Genomic DNA, 21,046 nt, shown 5'->3' with positions numbered 1-21,046 from the left:
TGAGCATCCCCGGGTAGGGTCAGGGGGCTCCACGATGCAAAGTCAGGGAGAAGTTACCCCAGAAGTCCAGAATCTCTCTTGCTCCATGCCCCAGACTCCCAGCCCCCAGCCGGCCTAACCTCACTTCGTTCCCTGGCTCCTCTCCAGGAGGGAGAAAAGAGCAGCCCAGTTCCCAGCCTTCCCAGTAGGCTGGGCTTGAGCATGTCCACAGCTTGTTGGTGCCCACTTACTGTGACCTTCCTGGTCACCGTGGGTCTCTGAGCTCTGTGGGGCCAGGGACCCTGGCTGCCATGTGCACCCACTATGCGGCCTGTGCTCAGCACACAAATAAATGAATGAGTGAAGTAGAAGGGCCCGGATTGGCATTCCCACTTAACAGCTAGGAAGACTGAGGCCCAGAGAAGGGCAGCACTTAGCTGGCTACCCTCCGCAGAGCCAGGCCTGCTTGGCCTGTGCCCTCTGTGGCTCTGTCCCCCAGTGGAACCTCTTGATGCCCTCCCCCATCCCCATCCCCTCCTCCTCACAGTCAGGCCTGACACCTGCACAAGGCAAGTAGGCCACAGGGTGTCCTGGGATCCCCACCTGGGCTCTGCTCTGCCCCAGCCCCAAGGCCCAGAGAGGGCTGGAGCCTCCAGGACAGAAGCCCAGCTCCAGCACGGACTCCACCCACTGAGGGGCTGGCTGCCAGCTGCTGCTTCGTTGTCAGCTCACCTCCCCTGTTCCCCCCACCCCAAGGCCCCTCCAGGCCCCCACCCTGCCTAGGCATGAACCACAGTTATCTGGCCTTGAGATGCAGGTTGGGGGGAAGAGGAGCAGAAGGAGACAGCAGGGGTCAGCGTTTGTTGACGCTGGAGGCCACACAGGGGCGGTGGGGGAGGACCCGTGTCTCCCAGGCAGGGCGCCCAGCAGACACGCAGACACGGGTGTCAGATCCACAAACCAAGCCCCTGGCCGCAGCTCAGAGCAGGGAAGGGCGGCCGCGGACTGTGCCCAGGATCCCACACTGGCGGGTGGGGAGGACCTTTCCATTGGCCCAATTTGAGGACTTTCCAGCTTTTGTTTTGGAACAACAGAACCTTTGCTTCGGATAATTTTTGTTTGTTTAAGCTCTAAATTAAGGTACAATTCACACTGGGTAAAACTCACCCGCAGAGCACACAATTCTGCCAGTTTAGCAAACAAGTAGTGTAACTACTCCCACGATCGAGGCATAGAAGGGTCCCCTCTTGGCCCCACCAAGACCCGTGGCCACTCTAGTCCACATCTGCCCTCATCTCTGGCAAGCGCTGAGCTGCTTCCTCCCCCATAGAGTTTTGCCATTTTCAGGATATTATGTAAATGGGATCCTGCGCTATCTACCATTTCACTTGACAACGTGGGTAGCAATGCCCTAGGATTTACCCAGGGTGCTGTGCGTATCAGCTTTCTGGCTATTCCAAATAAAGCTTCTGTGAACATTTGTGTACAGATTTTTATGTAAGTGTATTTTCTCCTCCTTGGTAAACACCTATGGTGGGAATTGCTGGGTCATGTGGTAAGTATGTATTTAACTTCCCTTAAAAAACAAAAAAAGATTTGTTTATTTTAGGGAGAGAGAGAGAGAGCATGTGAGCCGGGGGAAGGGCGGAGGGAGAGGGAGAGAATCTCAAGCAGAATCCCTGCTGAGCACAGAGCCTGACACAGGGCTCGATCCCACCAACCATGAGATTGCGAGCTGAGCCAAAGGCAAGAGTCAGACACTCAATGGACTGAGCCAACCCAGGCGCCCCTGTATTTAACTTTCTAAGAGACTGCAAAATTTTCCAAAGTGTTTGTAGCATTTCGCCTTCCCAACAGCAATGATGGACAGTTTCAGTCACTCGGCATCTTTACCAGCAATTGGAATTGTGACTTTTCCCCGCTATTCTGTAGATTGTATCAAGTGATGTCTTACTAAAAACCCCAACCTATAGAGCAGGAGAGTAGAGTTGCCCTGGGCAAAGTCAGGAGACAGAGTAGGGGTTCAGAGCTCAGCTCAGTGACCCTCCCCTACTCACAGTGGGGGCTCCTGAGTACCTCTTTGGAGTCAGGGCCAAGGCTAGAGAGAGAGGTGGGATTGCCCAAGGTGACACAGCTCAACCAGGGGGAACAGGGCTAGGACCAGACCTTTGATGCCAGTGACTTGTCCTTGTGAGCACCATGTCACTACTAGAGAGGCCTCCTGCCTGGCTGGACTGGAAACTCAGTTGGGTGCAGAGATACTGGAAGCTCCAGGGCTGTTACCACTTCAGGAGTATCTGGTGAGGCAATATGGCACAGGGGAAATGCCAGCAGTGCGCAGGCAGTGTTGGCTCCCTCCCCCCCCACCACAGACCTCTATACGGCTGCTTGAGTGTCCTTACAACATGGCGGCTGGCTTCCCCCAAGTGAATGCTTCAAGTACTTAAGGTGGAAGTGTGATGTCTTCTGACCTAGCCTCAGATGTCACAGACCATCACTTCCACTGGATTTTATTGGACACACCAAGCAACCCTGATTCAATCAATGTGAGGGAGGCAGGCTATGTATGAGTGTGCATCAGAGAAGGTGAAGAACCCTAGGGCCCCTCTTGGAGACTATCTACCAAGACAAGCAAACTAAATGATTATAGGTTATAGTAAGTGATTTGAGTGAAAAAGATAAATAATAGGATTGGGAAGGTACATGCCTTGGTTCTATTTTCCCCAAAAGCAGAGCCTGAGACAAGGATTTGGGTGCAAGTAGGTTATCTAGGAGCTGATCTCAGGAAACAGTGAGGGAGCAAGACAAAAGAGACATGGAAAGGAAAAAAGCAAACAAAGGTGTTTCAGTGAGTGAGTTATGTCTGTGGACCATTGGGCCCAGTTCCCCTGGAGACCCTCTGAGATATCGATCAAGACACACCTCAGAATTGTCCCTCTGAAGCCCATGAAGTTGTGGCATTTATCTGCCAATTTCCATGTGCCCTTTATCGACTGAATGGGGTATTAACTCCCCTGCACTGTCACCTCCACCCCACATGCCCCCCCTCAATATACATAGGTTAGGCAAGCTGCCAAAGCTTTGAAAAAAGCCAGAGATGGGGGGATCCCTGGGTGGATCAGTGGTTTAGCGCCTGCCTTCAGCTCACGGCATGATCCTGGGGTCCAGGGATCAAGTCCCGCATTGGGATCTCCGCATGGAGCCTGCTTCTCCCTCTGCCTGTGTCTCTGCCTCTGTGTGTGTGTGTGTGTCTCTTGAATGAATGAATGAATAAATAAAATCTTTAAAAAAAAAATCCAGAGACAGGAAAACTGAGTGGTGAGTGGCCCTTGGCTAAAGATGCTGCCAGTTTGCTCCAGAATTGTCCATCACCCACAGCTATGGTCAAAGCCCCAGGTAAATCTGAGTGGATGTGGCTCAGACTAAATCCCAGGGAGGTGACATCCAAGCTGGGGCATTTGAATCAGAATTAACCAGCAGAGGAAGTGGGAAGGGCCAAGGGAAGGGTGAACCGGGCTGGTGCAGGGACCCTCAGGGCAGTGTGGCAAGAATGGAGGCCTGAGACAGAGAGGAGATGGAACAAGGTGGAAGAGGTAGGCTCGGGCCTGATCCTGCAGGGTCTTGCAGGCCACAGCGAGGAAGGGGGTTTTACCAGGGAAATAACCTACTGTCTGCGTGGCCTCAGGCAAAAGATTGCACCCCTCTGAGCCTTGTTTCCTTACAGATGGGAAGATAAATCTGACAACACAGATACAATTTTTTTTTTAAGATTTTCTTTATTTGGGAGAGAGAAAGAGAGCACAGGTGGGAAGAAGAAACAGGCTCCCGCCGAGCAGGGAACCCAATGCAAGGCTCGATCCCAGGACCTGGGGATCATGACCCAAGCCGAAGGCAGATGCTTAACCTACTGACCTATCCAGGCAGCCCCACAGATACAACTCTAAGTGTGGTTCTGGCACAGCTAGTGTGAAATAAATGTTAGGCATGTTGATTATTTCATCCTTGATGGTCCAGTACTCTGCCCCTCTCCTGATGCTCCTGGCTCCCCATTTCTTTGTCCCCATCTCATCAAAACTCCAGTGTCAAGCAGAGTGCAAAGGTTCATGAGTGTTCGTAGTCAGACCACAGCCACTGAGCAAGTGGCTTGCTGCTTGCTGGCAGCAAGATGGAGCCAGAGCCCTCACAGGTAGGTCCCCAGTGCCCCTGGCAGCATGGCCAGCCCATACCCCGGCTGCCCACACCCCGGCCGACCAGGCTGCTTGGTGCATCAGCCTTGAGCATCCAGTCCTTCTGTGCCAACCCACCTCTGCTCCTGCTGTGCCACCTGCTGGGATGCCTTTCCCTCGCTTTCATCCTCCCAGTAGAAGCCTCCTCACACTTCAGGATGTACTTCTTCCCCTCCACTTGGAAGGTTCTTGATTCCCTTGCCATCCCCACTCTCCATCCTCACTTGTCAAACCTAAAACGGTAGGCTGGGCTTATCAGTTTACACACATGCCTCCCCCTCGGGTCCACCCTCTACCAGGACACGGTTTGATTTGGGGTCACACTTGCTATTCTGATTTGCCCCTCCTTTCTCCTTATCACTGCTTGATGTAGTGTTATATGTTTATCTCCTTATTTGTCCATTCTCCCCACCACTATGTAGGTTCTAGAAGAAGCGGGAACTTTTTCATCCCATAGTATCATCAGCACCTGGCACAGAATAGATGCTCAAAAACTATCTGGGGAATAGTTGAAGGATTGACGTATCCTAACCCTGAGTCTGTACAGTGTTGTAGGAACAAAAACTGCCATTTACTGAATATCTACTATGCCCTGACCATGGTGACAGCATCATCTCTAGTCCTCACAATAGCTTGACTTGCTACAAAATGTGTACCATTCTTTTCTACACATATATGCATGTAAATTAATTATAGGTGTTAATGCTTATATATAAACATATAAATTAGTGTAGGGGCACCCGGGTGGCTCAGTCAGTTTCGTGTCTGACTCTTGGCTTTTCCTCAGGTCATGATCTCAGGGTCGTGGGATCAAGCCCTGCATCAAGCTCCATACTCAACCAAGTCTACGTCTCTCCCTCTCCCTCTGCCTACCCTGCTCTCTCTCTCTTGCTCTCTCAAATAAATAAATAAATCTTTAAAATATATGTATAAATTAATGTCATATATATTAATGTACAATATTATATATATAAAATAGATAAATGAATATATTTATACCTAAACATATTACAAAATATATAATAGATCTATTATATGATAATTATATAATATACATGTACACCCTCACGTATCAGAGACTTACATAACACTTAACAATGTGCCAGCCTTTTGTCTAAGAACTTTATAAATACTAATTCATTAGTTCTCACAGCAGCCCTTGTAAGTAGGTTGAGTGGGCAAAAAGATATGCCCAAGTCCCAACCTCTAGAATCCATGAATGTGACCCTATTTGGGAAAAGGGTCTTGGTGAGTGTAATTAAGTCGAAAAACTTAAGACGAGACCACCTCGGATTATCTGGGTGGGCCCTGAGTCCAACAACAAGGGTCCGTAGAGGGGCAGAGAGGAGGGAAAGGCCATAAGAAGACAAAAGCAGAGACTGGAGTGGTCCAGCCACAAGCCAACGAACCCTGGGGCCACCCGAAGGTGAGAGAAGCAAGGAAGGATCCTTCCCTAACGCCTTCAGAGGCAGCACGGCCCTGGCCAGCACCTTGATTTCAAGCTTCTGGCCTCCAGAACTGCGAGAAAATACTTTTCTGTTGTTTTAAACCACCCAGATTATGATACCTCACCACGACAGCCCTAGAAAGCTAGCATGGCTCTGTAAGTTAAGGATTACTACCATCCCCATTTTATAGATAAGGAAAGCGAGGCACAGAAAGACTGAGTAACCTGCCCAAGGCCACACAGCTAGCAAAAGGTAGGGCCCAGATTCGGATCCCGAGTCAGTGCTCTTAACCACGATGCCCAGCTGGGAGCGGTTATGTGACTTGGCTGTACCCCTGCAGCTGGCAGATCAGGATTGGACCCCAGACACTCTGACTGCAGAGTGCACCAGGTTCCCCTGGGCAGGAGCGCCCCTTAGCTTTCCAGTCCTCCCCTAAAGGGCCCTTTTTGAGGCCTCTGACCAAGGAGCTGCATTCATGAAGTGGTGGTGGCAGAGGAACAGGTCTGCGTCCTGAAGTTCCCCTCCAAATAGGAGCATCCTCCTGGCCGACTAGGCCCCAGGTTGTTCTACAAAAGACCATGATTTACACAGTGCAATCCGACACCTCCTTGCTTTATCTTCCCACAATTAAGCAAAGCCTGTGGTGACAAATGGCCCCCACGCCCATGGCATCACCGCTCCCAGGGACCCTGCCCTCAGCTGCAGGCCTCTGAAACTAATTCATCCTTTTCTGGCTGCCCAGGTTGGAGTTGATAAATCAAGCTAGCTTGTGAGCCAATTACAAGGTCATCGCTCAATGGAGAGAGAGGATTGCCTGGAGTTTCTGAACTTCATATTTTATTAGAACAGCTGGCAGGCCTGGGCCACTGACCTCAGGAGAAGCATGGCTTCCAATCCGTCAACACAGCCCACCTTCCTGGACAAGGGGCCGCCGTTCCTCAAACTCCAGCTTGGTGTTCAGCCCTCACTGAGGGGCCGTGGACACAGGGGTCTGAGGGTCCCGGGTCCCTCTACCCTCTTCCAAAGCTACCCCATAGCCCTCTTGCTTTCTTGCCTCTGGGAGCACAGGTGAGCCTAGCCCAATGCCAGGGCAGGGGGGACTCCAGCCTCACACAGATGTTTGGATTGTGGCATTTACTGTTCAACCTTGACTCCATCGCTCACTAGTGTTTGGTGACTAGGTGCAAATTCCATACCCTTTGTTGACTTTAGTTTCCTCACCCATTTCCTGTGAAATGGGTCATGAGGATTAAATGAGATAATACACATGGTCCCTGCTTTCAGAAAATAAATTTCTCATCGTATGGCATACTTGTTAAGTTTCTGGCACCGAAGATGCCATATGATGGGTTTTTGCAAAGCGGGGCCTCAATGTCTCCCTGCAGAAAGTCATTGGGACAACCCAGTCTCCTTTGGAATTCTTGAGGTCAAGGCTGGCTTTGGGGAGGATGGGCAGGTTGGCCATCATGGTTTTGCCCTCCCTTCCAGCCCCTTGATCTCCTGGGTGCCAGAAGGGAATTGGTAGCCCCCTAACAATCAATTCACCCCTGTACAAATAGTAATCACATTTCTTGAGTGTGAAGCCCTTACCTTGCTATGTAAGTTAAAATTGGACTCTGCTTCATAAAATAAAAAATTGATTGATGATGGCTTGAACCAGTGGTTCTCAAGGAACGATACCCAGACCAGCAACATCATCACCTGGGATCATGTTTGGAACAAAATTCTGAGACCTCATCCCAGGCCTACCAAATCAGAAACTCTTGGCACTGGAACCCAGCTATCTCTGTTTTAACCAGCTGTCCAGGGGCACCTGGGTGGCTCAGTGGCTGAGCATCTGTCTTTGGCTCAGGGCATGCTCCTGGTGTCTCAGGATCTAGTCCCACATTGGGCCCTCCACGGGGAGCCTGCTTCTCCCTCTGCCTATGTCTCTGCCTCTCTCTGTCTCATGAATAAATAAATAAAAAATTTTAAAATAAAAAAAATAGCCCTCCAAATAATTCTAACACATGCTAGATGCTTGAGAACAGCTGATTTAAGCAAACATAGAGGTCAAGTCTATCCATCAGAATAAATCCAAAAACAGTCCAGAGCCAGTAAGACCTCTCAGAACCTTTTGTTTCCACCGTTTTCAGTACATGGATCCATTCTCAAGATCACTTTGTACTCCAAGATGGTGGCTGGAGCTCCAGGCATCGTGCTTGCCCTCCAGGCAAGAGGAAGAGTGTAGCAGGGAGGAAAGGGCAATAGGCTTATCTCTGTTGAGGCAGACCCCTATCATGCTCCTGGGAACTCCACCACCACGGCCAACAATTTCCACTTATACCTCATGGGTCAATCTTAGCTGCAAGGGAGGCCAGGAAAATGATCTTTTATCTGGGCACTTTGTGGGCCAAATAAAGACAGTTGAGTCTGTGGATAACAAGGAAAAGGGAAATGGACATTGGGGGGTACCTAATAGACTCTCCCACAAACAACCTCTCTGCTAATCCTCCCAGCAACCCTCAGAGGGAAATGTGTTAACTTCCCTCACCTTTCAAGTGAGGGGAATAACCTTCAGAGAGATCAAGGTCAAGTTGCTAGAAGGAGCTAATTAACCTTGGCTTCTCTTGCCCCCTCCCCCTAGGCTCCCTCTTCAGCTGCAGGGGCACCTGGGGGGGTGGCCACGGACTTATATAACTTTCCCCTTCTCCAGATCCTAACAATTTACTGACCTTCCCTCCCAGAGCCAGGAGGTATCGGGCCTGATTGGAGTGGGGGACAGGAAGAGAGAGGAGGGTTCAGGCACTCTCCCGAGCACAGGAAACCCCTTCTCTTTCCAGAGGTAAATAGTAAAACTTAATTAGCAGGTCACACGTGCCAGGCAAGTAATCCACAGGCTTTCAGAGGCATCTGTTCCACGTGCTCAGAGGGAATATTGCGAGCTCCCTTCCACCTGGGTGCTGAAGCTCACGCCTGCCTGTACCGTTGGGGCTCGCTCAGCCACTGAGGGCCAGGGCTGGGGGCTTCCTTTCCCAGGCTGTGTCCGTGGGGTGCTGTCGAGTGAACCGCTCTGACCCAGGCCCTTTGAGGAGCCCAAGGTGTGGCCTCAGACATCTCTGCAGAGCGCTGACCACTAGACACATGTCCCTCATGTCACATGGACTCACTGAAATATTTCTGGAAAATGGAGCTGACCAGGAGTGGGGAAAGAAAGCAGGTTCAGAAACACAGGGAACAGGTCAGGGCCTCGGGTTAGGTGGGGGGTCACGGAGCTGTGGTTTAGGAGCCCCAGCAAGGCTCCCTACTCTCCTCTGAAAGTTCTCCCCCTCCCTCTTGGCCTCCAACCAATTGCAGGCTTTGCAGGTCATTCCTTGGAGTTAAGCACTGCTCTGTCTTTTGGGTTAAGAATTACCCCATTCAGGGGCACCTGCGTGGCTCAGTTGGTTAAGCTTCGACTCTTGAATCCAGCTCAGGTCATGATCCCAGGGGCGTGAGATTGAGCCCCATGTCAGATTCCGCGCCGGGTGTGGAGCTTGCTTCGGATTCTCTCTCTCCCTCTCCTCCTCACCCATGTGTGCATGCTCTCTCTCTCTGTCTCTCAAATAAACAAATAAAATCATTTAAAAAACAAAGAATTGCCCCATTCCTACCTTATCAGAGCTGCACATCCAGTCCCCAGGCATACACTGGGAGGGAGCTTGGGGTCTTTTTTTCTGGACAAGAAGGCTTGAGTCTCTTTTCCAGAAGGATACAAAGGAAGAGACATAGACACCTGAGATGGGAGAGATAGAGGGACCTGGGAAAACAAATACAAGACCACAAGTCAAGTTTCCCTCTGTCCCTTCCCAGCTCTGAGCCCACACAAAACTTAGCGTATCTGCGCTGGGCCTCAGTACCCACCTCTGTGAAAAATGGGGATACCCTAATCACGGGTCTTAACTGTCCTAAACTTTGACTACCCACTTTTAGGTAGAGCCTGTGTATTGCATATATATATTTTTTTTTTTAATTTTCTGTGTATTGTGATGTTTTGACATCTTAAAAAAAACTGTTCTGGCTGGGAGAGACTGTCTCTCCCTGGCAGCCAATTCTTAGAGGGAGCAAAGGGCCCAGCTGGAGTATGTCTTTGATATGCAAACTAGCCAATCCAGAGCCTACCTGTACCTCCTCTTTTTGCCCATGCACCCAGGAGGCAACATATTCCTCTGCCTTCATCATCCCGGGGCCAGGGGCCTGGCAACCAGAGACCACCCTACAGCCCAAAGCCCACAGAAATTATTCAAAGTTGCCATTCCAGGCTGTTCACCTTGCCCTGCTCTGCCTTTCCCTGCAGAAGCCTCCTCCCATCCCCCTGCTGTCTTTCCCATGTGGCCCTACATTCTGTGCCTTCTGTCCCTAGAACCTGGGGAGTACAAAAAACGTTGTTCTTAGGATACATCATTACTTATTACCGAGCCTCTCCTGTGCCTCCTCTTGTGGCTACATCCAGCTGACCATCTCACAAAGAATATAAAACAGCCTGCCCCGAAAGTGGAGGCAATGATGTCTCGCCCTCTGCATCCTCCCTGTGCCTTCAGCTTTGGCAGGGTGGGGGTTGGGGTGAGGAGAGGGAGGGGGACATGAGGGCTCAGAGGGGGAGTAATCGGGTCAGCAGAACATGGGATTGGGGCTTCCTGCTTCTCCAGTCAACTCTGGTTAGAAGGCCCCTTCAGCAGGGCCTGAAGTCTGGCTGGGGCTGGGGTACGTGGTGGGGGCCCAGAGCCTCTTCCCCTATAGGTGTCAGCCTCGCTCCTTCCCACCCATGGCAGCCCAGCCTCAGGCAGCCAATTAGCTCAGCAGCTTCCACTGACCACCACCAGACCCTTCTTCCTTCCACGCAGCTCACCCTAAGCCAGGCTTCGGATGCCAATTCTCTGAGGCCAGCCTGCCAAGCCTCAGGGTGAATGCCAAGCTCTAGAGGCCTCTCAAGGCTCCTCTTATTTTATTCACCATTCCCCGTGCCTCTGCTCAGCTGCCCGGGGCCCCTGCAGCCTCTGGGGGCAGGCAGGATTCTAAAATGGGCCCCAAGATTCCTGACCCCTCGTTATTCAATCCAACACTAAGCTGGGTGTTGCTATGTCTGGATTTTTGCTGATGGGATTAAAAGTCTCAAATCAGTGGCACTTGAAATACCGAGATTATCTGGATGAGGCTGACCTAACGGTGGGAGCCCTTAAAAAGCAGTTTTCTGCCACTGGCTGCCGAAGGGGACGTCAGGGAGATACGCTGGCCTCGGAGAAGGCAAGCCTCCTTGCTGGGAAGTGCCCACAGAGAGGGGCACCTGTTGGAGCCCAAAGCAGGCCCCAGCTCAGACCTATAAGGATCCAGTGACCTGGGTCCAACAGCCACAAGGAAATCAGTTCTGCCAACAACTGGAGAGCTTGAACCCCAGGTGAGAATGGCAGCCCCAGACACCTTCATTTCAGCGCATGAGGCTCTGAGCAGAGAGCTCAGTCAGGCCAGGCGCAGACTCCAGACTTACAGACCTGTCAGCTAATAAATGCGCGCTCTTCAGTCTGCTACGTTTATGGTAATTTGTTACACAGCAATGGGAAATAACGCACTCTGCCTGGAGCCTCTCTTCCTCCCTCACACAAGCTCTGTCCTCCTTCACAGACCCAAGTTAAGCCTTCATTTCCAAATCTTGACATCTATTCAATCTCCAGGAGGGCCCAAATTAAATGCCACCTGGGCTGTGGATTTTTTCCAGAATCCACCTGAAAGCAGAAATATCCTACCAGCCCTGTCCCCTCCCATGCTCTGTACTCAATGTTTTAGCCATGTTGGGCAAATTAACATTCTCGGGATATTTCACGCATTTCCAAACTCCTGGGCCTTTGCAAACGCTGTTCCTTCTACCTGGAATGTTCTCCTCTTCCCCTGACCCCCTCTACTCCAAACCCTTCAGAATCCTTATCACCTCCTCATGAAAGCCTTCCTGAAGAACAAAAAGTGACTACCACCTGGGTTCCATCATACTTTTCACTTTCTTGGGAAGTTCCTCAAGTGCAAAAGGCCTCGTTTCATCCTTCTTTCCAGGCTGGACACAGTGCCTGGCCCCACCAGCAGCTGCCCAAGTGAAGGATGCTTGCCCTACCCGATTAGCTTCCCCCCAAGATACATACCAAGTTCCCAGGGCCTGGGTCAGGGTTTGGCATTGCAACATCCCACATCCCTTATTATTTAGCAGTGGATCAGATTCTAATTGGTCCTCGCTTGTCTGACCTCATGGAAAACAAAAACAGCCTTCCATCAAGCTGCAGGGGAAGCTGTAACAGGGAAGAGCCCCAGGGAGATGGCTCATCTTCCCAGATCTGGGAACCGATGGTCCACTGTTGGGAGATGGGCCTTGTGGTTTGCCCACTGGTCCTGCTTGGACACCAGGACTGCTCACCTGAGGTCCACAGGCCCCGCTGTCATCCTCAGCTAAATCCTCTGGATACTGGGTCAGGATTGGAGCAGCCAGCCAATAAGCATCTAACTCTGGAGATGCTGGGCCCACAGAGAGGCCTGACTGGTGAGGCCCCAGGTCTGAGGAACAGGGTCTCAAGGTGAGTGGCAGTCTGCAGATCACTGGGGCTGGCCACCAGTAGCTTCAGCAGGAGAAGTTGCAAAGGATCCCTACCACCACTACCACCCCGGGAGGCACATGACCCCTTGGAGGTGACTCCTGAGCCCAGGGCTTTGAGGACCAGTGACCTACCCCAGTGAACTTGGGGTCTGGTGGCCTGAGCTTTGCCAGCTATTGATGGAGAGACTCAGGCAAATCATCTAATTTCTCTGAGGCTCAGTCTAATGTGGCAGTAAGCAAGGAATTCATAATAGTAACTTCTTCTGAGGGCCTTTGAGAGGGTGACATGAGACAACACATGAAAAGCTTAAGCACGTGCCTGGCATATAGAAGATGCAGAATAAATATCAGCAATAATGAAGATGCTGGTGACGATGATGATGATAGAGATGATTCTTCTATCCTCTGCTTCAAGATTCTGGCACCTTCTGGCATCTTCCAGCCTAACCATAGGCTCAGAAGGGGGCTCCCCGTACCCTGAGAGGACTCCCGGACTCCTCTCAGGGATTGCCAGGGTTCCAAGATGCAGACAGTGGGGTGGGTGGTGGCAGAGGAGCTTTCCGTTCTAATATCCACATGTTGCCTCGTAGTTCCCAGACCTCTTGTAGCGAGTAAGGCCTCGTGATTAGTGCTGGTCGATGAGCAGAGGTGGGGAGTGTTACTTCTGGGCCAAAGCATTTGAAAGCTGATTCTCAACCTTCTAGTTGTGGAAGCCACATGTTGAGACAGCGGGAGCTGTTGGGATCACGAAGTCAGTGCATGGAGACCAGGTGCCCCCGAGAGTCCCTTCATCTACAGAGAAATTTTCATGGGTGACAAACGAGCTTCTGTTGGGTTCAGGCAAGGTTACCTCAATACTGTGGTATAGCCTAGCCTGTCCTGAGAAATGCAGGATGGCTGAGCTATTGGATGCCATGCTGGTGATCAGCCCATGAGATGGGGACAAAATTTCCAAGTGTCACGATGCAGCCAGTGAATGCTTTAATAGGCAGACTCCATCGAGAGGAGCCAAAGCCATTTGTCTTAGACGGAGCCTGTCTGCTACCAGGTTCCCAAGGTGGAGCGACAAATGACACCACTAGGAGAGGACCAGATCCTACAGAGGGAAGGTAAAGAGGCAGGAAAAAGGGAGGAGAACCAGAGAGTGCAGAAGCAGCCCAACTCTGGTCTTGAGCTTTGTGGATTTTTTCCCCCAGGGAAGAAGTGCTTCACACCATCTTCAGTCTTGGGTGAGTTCCTAAACAGCCTGTAGGTAAGACTGTAACACCTCTACTCTCCCTCTTCACTCAATATTGAGGGCATCACTGAGAATTTACACAAGGCGGGTCCTCATGAGTCTCTTTTCAAAAGCATTATCTATCCTCGGAGTCGGAGCAGAAGACAAGAAGGAAATGCCATCTCCAGCTGGCATTCTGCTACAATATGTCCTATTACCCGGGGCACTGGGGACCGGGTCTCAGCCGGGCCCCTCTCCGAGGCGGCCGAGGAGGGCAGCTCTCCACCGTGGCCACCAGCCAAGCACAGCTCATTTGCTCCAAGACCTTAACAACAAACACACAAACCCTGAAAGCCATGGGCCTCTGTCTCCCTCCTCCCGTGGCTGATGGGGGAGCAGGAGGAGGCTGAGGTTATTGAAATGCTATTTTAAACTCCAAGTCAGTGTTAACCAAAACCTTGAGGCTGATTAAACACGACCTTTGGGCCACGGGGCTCCAGCTCAAAAGGCAAACAGCTTCCACCCTCTCAACAGCTCCAGGCTTGTTTATTGGTTTGAAAGCCCTTAAGGGGCCCGCCAAGCAGAGGGGTGAGCAAGGGGAACTTTAATATCTAAAGGGAAAGATCAAAAGTACTTGACATTTCTGGCAGAGAGCAAGCACGTATGTATCTTTATATGTATAATGTTATAGCTGAGCAGAAGGGAAAAGGCATTTCTTCTCTGGGTTAAATCAAATCAGGCCACATGTTCTTGATCTTGACTATGTTGTCTTGTAATCTAACCAAATTTAACTGACATTGAGCATTTCTGATCCGAACAGTTAACATGGAAATGTGGCCCAAATAACTTTATATACATTCTGAACATGAACTCGGTTCAGTCATCAGAAATGATGGGAAAGGCTCCCTCCAGGGAGTCAGGCACAGGGGTGGCTGGAGGGTAAGGCTCCTGGCTCTTTGTCATCCCTCCTGTCGATGCAGTCGCTGGGAAAGCACCTCCACATGTGGGCAGACTATTTCCACATCTCACCCTGGGGCCTTGGGATTATTTCCCAGCTACCCCAAAGAGGGGAGATGATCTTGACCTGGCAAAAGCATCTAATGGGCCATCAGGTCCAGGAAGATCCCTGAAAGGTGTCTTTGGGATTTATCCACATAGAGGTTCCTGATGACCTTGGCCAGGGGAGCTTCAGTGTAGTGTTGGGTGGAAGGCAGGATGGCCTTGGACGATAGAAAAGATGTCCCTCCTCGAAGCTAGCAGAGTGCTTGGTGTGGAGCAGGTGTTCAGTCAACATTTGTGGGATAGATTTTGAATAAATGAGTCTGTGAGTGACTCAAGTAGCCGGTAACTCAATAGGCATCTCCTCTCCTTGTTTTTAGCTAATTGAATACTCTTTTAGTTCCAGAAGGCAATGTACCCAGTCCCAAGTGATGGAACATGATGCATATAAGCTAATCATGACAATCTTACTGTTCTCCCAGCTTCCTTTGCAGCTAGGGTTGGACATATGAACCAATTCTGGCCAATGGAGACCTAAGTAGTTGTCTGCTAGAGGGTGAGGTCTTGTGAAAGTTTTTGCTTTCTTGGTTGAAGGAGACAGATGGCATTGTAGTACACACTTCTTCCCTTTTCCTCTTCCTCCTACCTTCAGGGAGGACCTACCATGACAGGTGACTAGTTGTCATCTAAATTTGTCCCTTTCATTCCACACTTCAGAAGTGTCCCCAAGAAGTTGTCTGCCTTTCTCTCCATCTGGATTTGGCTATAACCCTAATTCTCATCAGTGGCATATGAAAGGCAGTGCTGCATGTCCCGGGTGGGCCAAGAAGTGAGTGTGCCTTCTCTGTGCTCTCTCTCTCTCTCTCTTTCTCTCCCCCTTCACTGGATGTGTATGCCTGACAAAGATGAGGCTCCAGGGAATAATGAAGATACAAGATGGAAGGAGCCTGGGTCCCCAAAGCACCATGTAGAGGACACCACCCAGTGATCAGAAACACCAGCACTGGAGCGTTGAGGGTCTATAGGTAAATTTCTATTGTGCTAAGCATTAACGTTTGGGGGATTGTTTGTTATAGATCTGGTGCTACACTGATGAACACACTTTCTATATACTTGGAAGCAAGTTACTTTAACTCTCTATACCTCATTTTCTCTTCTGGAGGTGGAGATATTTGTAGTACCAACCTCCTAAGATGGGTTGGGAGAAATACATACATAATGCAATCGGCAGAGTGCTCATTATATAGTGTTTATTATATGTCAACTGATCTCATCACTATTATTACCATTTCTTTTTTTTTTAAGATTGATTGATTGATGAGAGAGAGAGAGCATGAATGTGGGGAGGAGCAGGAGAGGGAGAGAGAGAGAGAATCTCAAGGAGACTGCCTGCAGAGTACAGAGCCCGACACAGGGCTCTATCCCATGACCTGGAGATCATGACCTGAGCCGAATTCATATGTCAGAGGCTCACCAGACCAAGCCATCCAGGTGCCCCTATTATTAGCATTTCTGAATCAGGAGTGGGCTACATGACCCTTAAAGTCCCTTGTAGCCTTGAGATGGCATGATTCTCTAGCCAGATCCTGAGCAGAAAGAGCAAGGAGATGTGTGTCTGAGCCTGTGCTACATCTCCAGCGGAGGGAAAAAAATGCCTACAAGGGGAGGGAGAGATAAAGTATGAGGCTCCAACTTCCTTCCTGCTGCATTCTCTGCCTCGTGCAGGGTGGGGTGGCTCCTGGAGCGCCTTCATTTCTTAAGCTGATGAAATATCGATTGGAACTGAGATCCGACATTCTGTAATCAATCCTTCCTCTCCATTTTTGCACAATTCATGCTATGAGACTAGGATGTTTAGTTGTTGTGGTTTGCTTCTGTCAAGCATTCCTGGTACCCTCTTAACATCTGGAGGGTGAGATGAGAAACACAGAGAACCCTGGAACAGATCCTCACTTGGCCTTGTGATGGGGTGATGCCTCTCTGAGTGGAGGGAAAGGGAAAGGGCCTGAGGAATCAGAAATGCAGTGTTCCAGTAGTGCAGTCCTGATTCTTCCTCTTCACAGCTCTTCTCGGGCCTCAATTTCCTTTTCTGCAAAATGGAAATCATAATGTTTCCTACTTAACAGGATTGTAACAAGAGGTAAATGAATTAATACATGTAAGATTATTAAAATTATCGCTGGCAGCTAGGGACGCATTCAGCTGCAATTAACAAACAATCCTTCAACAGTGGCTTAAACAGGTAAGAGTTCATTTTTTTTACACAACAAAATGGTTATGAACAGGCAGCCTGGAACTCTAAGTGACTCATCAGCAACATCAAAGACTTTAACTGTATCCTTCATCTTCAGTCCTGTAACCTCGTAGTCACAATGTGGCTGCTGTTCTTCCAACCTTACAGCCACATTCCAGGCAAGAGGAAAATGGAACGAAGAAAGAGAAAGAGGTAGTGCATGTATTGTCATCAAAAATGTCCCCATAAACCCTCAGCTGTGTCTCATTGACCAGAACTGTGTGGTCAACCCTAGCTTCACAGAGGTATAGGAAAGCCACTTTTTTTTCTAGCAAAGCACATTGCAACCCTGAAAAAACGGGTTCAGATGGTCAGCAAAAAGGAAGAACAGATCTGGAGTGGGGAACCAGCAATCTGCTTCAGAAGTAGAGGGTCAAAAATTATTAACCACCTCCTGACAACAACCCCTCGCTACTGATGCCCCACATTTCAGCTGTAGCAAACCATCGACTAAAGCAAACTGAGAGCCAAGTATTAAATAGTTAGCATTTTACAATCACACATTTAAGAAGCAGCTCACTGTTTTCTCTGCCACAAGCTATTTATAGAGCAGATTTCTAATAAACACAGATTGGCAGCTGGGGGTGGGGAGAGGTCAGCAGTGCACAGGCACGGCTTTATTGATGCCTTGTCAATCAACGGCTCTTATTTTGTTGTTTAATTTTTTTTAAGTGCATGTAAGCACTTTCCCTGCTAATAGCAGATTTATTGAACAGCTCCACAATGGAGTTCATCTCTCCTGTAGACTGTGGCAGCTGATTATCAACTTTGTGGCTTCGGGTCGGAGGGTAAATTAACCCTATATCCGTGGCCCCTTCCAGGGGAATTACAGGGGTCTAGACAAATTCAATAGTGTCCAATAAAACGTCCCACCTCTCCTACTCTGGGCACCTCACACCAGGCCTCAGCTTTGCTGTCGAAGCAAAAGATGTAATTTGACAAATGGAACATCCAGGCATGTGGTCGTGTTGGCCATTTTGTTAAGACCAAAGGAGAATTCCCTTATCTGAGAGGTTGGGCCTCTCTGAGAAAGCAGACTTGCTCTTCCTGAGAGCTCACACTCCCTGCTCTGACCAAAGAAGTCTCCTGGTTTAAAACCACACATGGCCCCTCCCTACCCCACCTTTGACCCTGCCATTGCGGCCAGGCCCAGCCCACCTCTTCTGTCTCATTTCCCCATCTCTGCATCTTCTATACCCACTCCAGCCAATTTGGTACTTGCTAACCTCTAAACACATGTGGGCATCTCTCCTTCCACACCTCGCTTGGCCTCCCCCATCTGTCCTCTTCCCTGACCTGCCATCGCCCCCCACAACGTTGCCACTTGTCCAACTTCTTCCCATTCTTCAAGGCTCATCTCCAAATCTTCATTATTTAAGAAGCTACCTTTGCTCCTTTTCAATGGATGGGGCCCAGTCCTTATGAAGGACCGTTATTCTGTGTTGGTGTTTCTGGAAGTCCAGATAACAACCACTATGATGATGGTGATGATGATGATGATGATGATGATGATAGTGATAGTGATGATAATGGTAGCGATAATGATGATGGTGGTGGTGGTGATGATGGTGATGATGGTGATGGAGATGGTGATGGTGACAAAAGGCAAAAACATTTCACATTTATCAAGCTCTTAGTATGCACCAGACAAGGAGCTTTTCCTGTATATCCTACCTTTATAAGAGCTCCATGAAGTAGGTGCTAACGTTATTTCCGTTTCATAAATGGGGAAACAGGAACAGAGTAGAGCTGTAATTGGCCCCGGGACCCTCTGCTGGTAAACAGTGGAGCCTTGTGCTCTAAGTGATATAGCTCAAGGCCCACACATTTCGCTTCATGTCTTTGTGTCCTTACCCCGTTCCTATCACCCATCACAGCACAGTGTAACTATACCCCAGAAGGCAGGAACCCATGCCTATATCCAAAGGGCTAGCCTCCCCTACTCTCAGTTTACAGCATCTGAGAAAGGGAAACAAGATGAGAAATGGTCTAAAAAAAACTCAGTTGACTCAGAAGAGGAGGCTGTCAATTCTAACCCCAGGCCCTGGTGTGCAAAGACTTGGGGGTAAAAAAGTGCTTGGCTGGCAGCTCTGGCAAAATGAATCCCCAAGGGCTGGGGGCATGGCTTCTCAGAGTTTAAAAGCCCCAAACCAGAGATCTTTTGGAAAAGAGATTGTCAACAGGCTCTCTAATCTGAAAACAATAGTCATCAACCCAGGGTTTACAAGACAGATTCTCAGAATACAATAGGTTTATCGTGAAGATTAACTCCTCTCTGGGGAGGGCCTGGCAGAGAACTTGTGCGTCTCTTTGTACATATTATCGGCCCTTTGGTTCCAGGAAGTGTTGTGGCCATGGAGGCAGATTGAGGCCCATTGCCTGGTGTCTGCTGTTCTTCCTCTGGCCAGGAAAGGGATGCCAGCAAAGATGGAAGTACTTAAAAAGGCATCATTTTTAATGATCCAGATCTGGAGATTTGACTTAGAAAAGGATTGTTAATCCCTCTCCTCTAGTTAATCCCCCTGTACCTCACCATTGAAACCAGTTAGCTGGTTAATCTTAGAATGAGCAAAAGAGCAGAGGACTTGAAGAATCTAAATGTTCTGCAAGGAAAAACCAAGACTGGCTGGATGGGGAGGAAGAAAAGAGTGGACCCAGGGTGGTGGTATTGCTGTTGGCCCCATGTAGGATTTGGGAGAGAACAAGGAGGTGCAAGGTAGGTGGCTTTCTTTTTATGGGATGGTAAGCAACTTGCCTGGATCCATGGCCCCCAAGTGCTCAAGTGTGCCAGTGTGCCACTGTGCCAACATAGCAGTGAAAAGTTATTGAATCAGACAAGGATTGGGATGACAGGCCATTTCCTTTTGTGACAGGGCTGGACCAAATGGCTTAGAGCAGAAGTGGCAAAGCCAGACGGGTCATTGCAGAAGCCCCTAGTGCCCCACTCAGGGGCAGGCCCTTACCCTTCTGGTGCACTCCAATCTTCCTGCTGCCAGGATCAGCCTCTGTCTGCCTTAGGGCTTTCTCTGGTCATCAGATCTCTCACTGCTCAGACAGCCTGCAGTCATGACTGTATAACTACCCCATTTCCTATCCTTTCAGGAGGGAAACTGAGGCATGTTCTTAGGATTAAACATCAGCTGCCCACAAGAGTAACTTTATCAGCTTTCTTCCCTACCCTGTCCTGCATCCCTACCCGCGGCACATGTGTCCCAAGCTCACCTCCCAAGTAAACTACTTGCTCTCCAATCCCAGTGTCAGGATCTGCACTGAGGGGAAGCCAATCTAGGATAAGGGGAGAGCTGGTCACAAGACTGGAGGTCAACATGGGAGGTGGACTGTGCCCTGTCAGGAGGCAAGTCCAGGCTCCTAGAGATGAGCTTTACAGGGAAGCTGGAAATCTACGTTTCTTACACGAAATGCCTTGTTTTCTTTGGTAGCAAAGGGATCTCAAGATAAAACCAGAAGTAGCCCCCTGGTCAAACCAAATGCAGTGAGATTACCCTGCGGGCAACCTCTGACCCAGGGCAGAGAAGTAAGGCTGTAGGCAGGAATGAACTGGCACTTTTCAGGATGTATGCGGTGGAGATGACAGCTGGTCAGTCTCATTTTTCCTGGCAGGGCACTGAGATTTCTAGAGAGGCCAAGTGACAAAGAGAACCCCCTGTGGCTGTTCCACACGGCACCCGTGTCCTTCTCCTTCTGCACTTTTGGAGACTCCACACTCCCGTGTCCCTCCCCCTGGAGGCCCTCCAGGCCTCAGACAAATTAGGTTCAATTCTCCACACTGGGCGGGAGAAAGAATTAGGGATATCAAGGAATTGGAAGTGAGTGGGTCCTCTTTGAACATTTGGAAATTTGTCTTTAAAACACTGAAGTAAAAAAAAACAAAAAAACAAAAAAAAAATAAAACACTGAAGTGTCTAACCTACCAGATGCGGCTGTTCGACCAGAGGTCTAGGGCTTCTGCGTCATTCTTCTCTGTTCTAGAAGCACAAAATCAGAATTGGAAATCACAGCATTCAAATGATGCTCTGGTCACAAGTAGTCACTCAGCCTCTCCTTACACACTCCCAGCCACGGGGGACTCACTATCTTCCACATCAGTTCATTCTGTGGCTGGGTGGGGTGGCTCTAACTTTTAGAAAGTCTTCCTTTCTATGCTGAAATCTCCCGCCCTGTAACTCATCCCCATTGGCTGAATTTCACCTTGCAGAGCTACATACTTAACATAACAAAACTCAGTGAGGAGGTAAGGAAGCAGGCTGAGTGAGGCTATGAGAATTTCCAGGG

This window comes from Vulpes lagopus, chromosome 8, assembly GCF_018345385.1.
Source record: "Vulpes lagopus strain Blue_001 chromosome 8, ASM1834538v1, whole genome shotgun sequence".
Taxonomy (NCBI): Eukaryota; Metazoa; Chordata; class Mammalia; order Carnivora; family Canidae; genus Vulpes; species Vulpes lagopus.
This window is presented reverse-complemented; position numbering follows the sequence as displayed.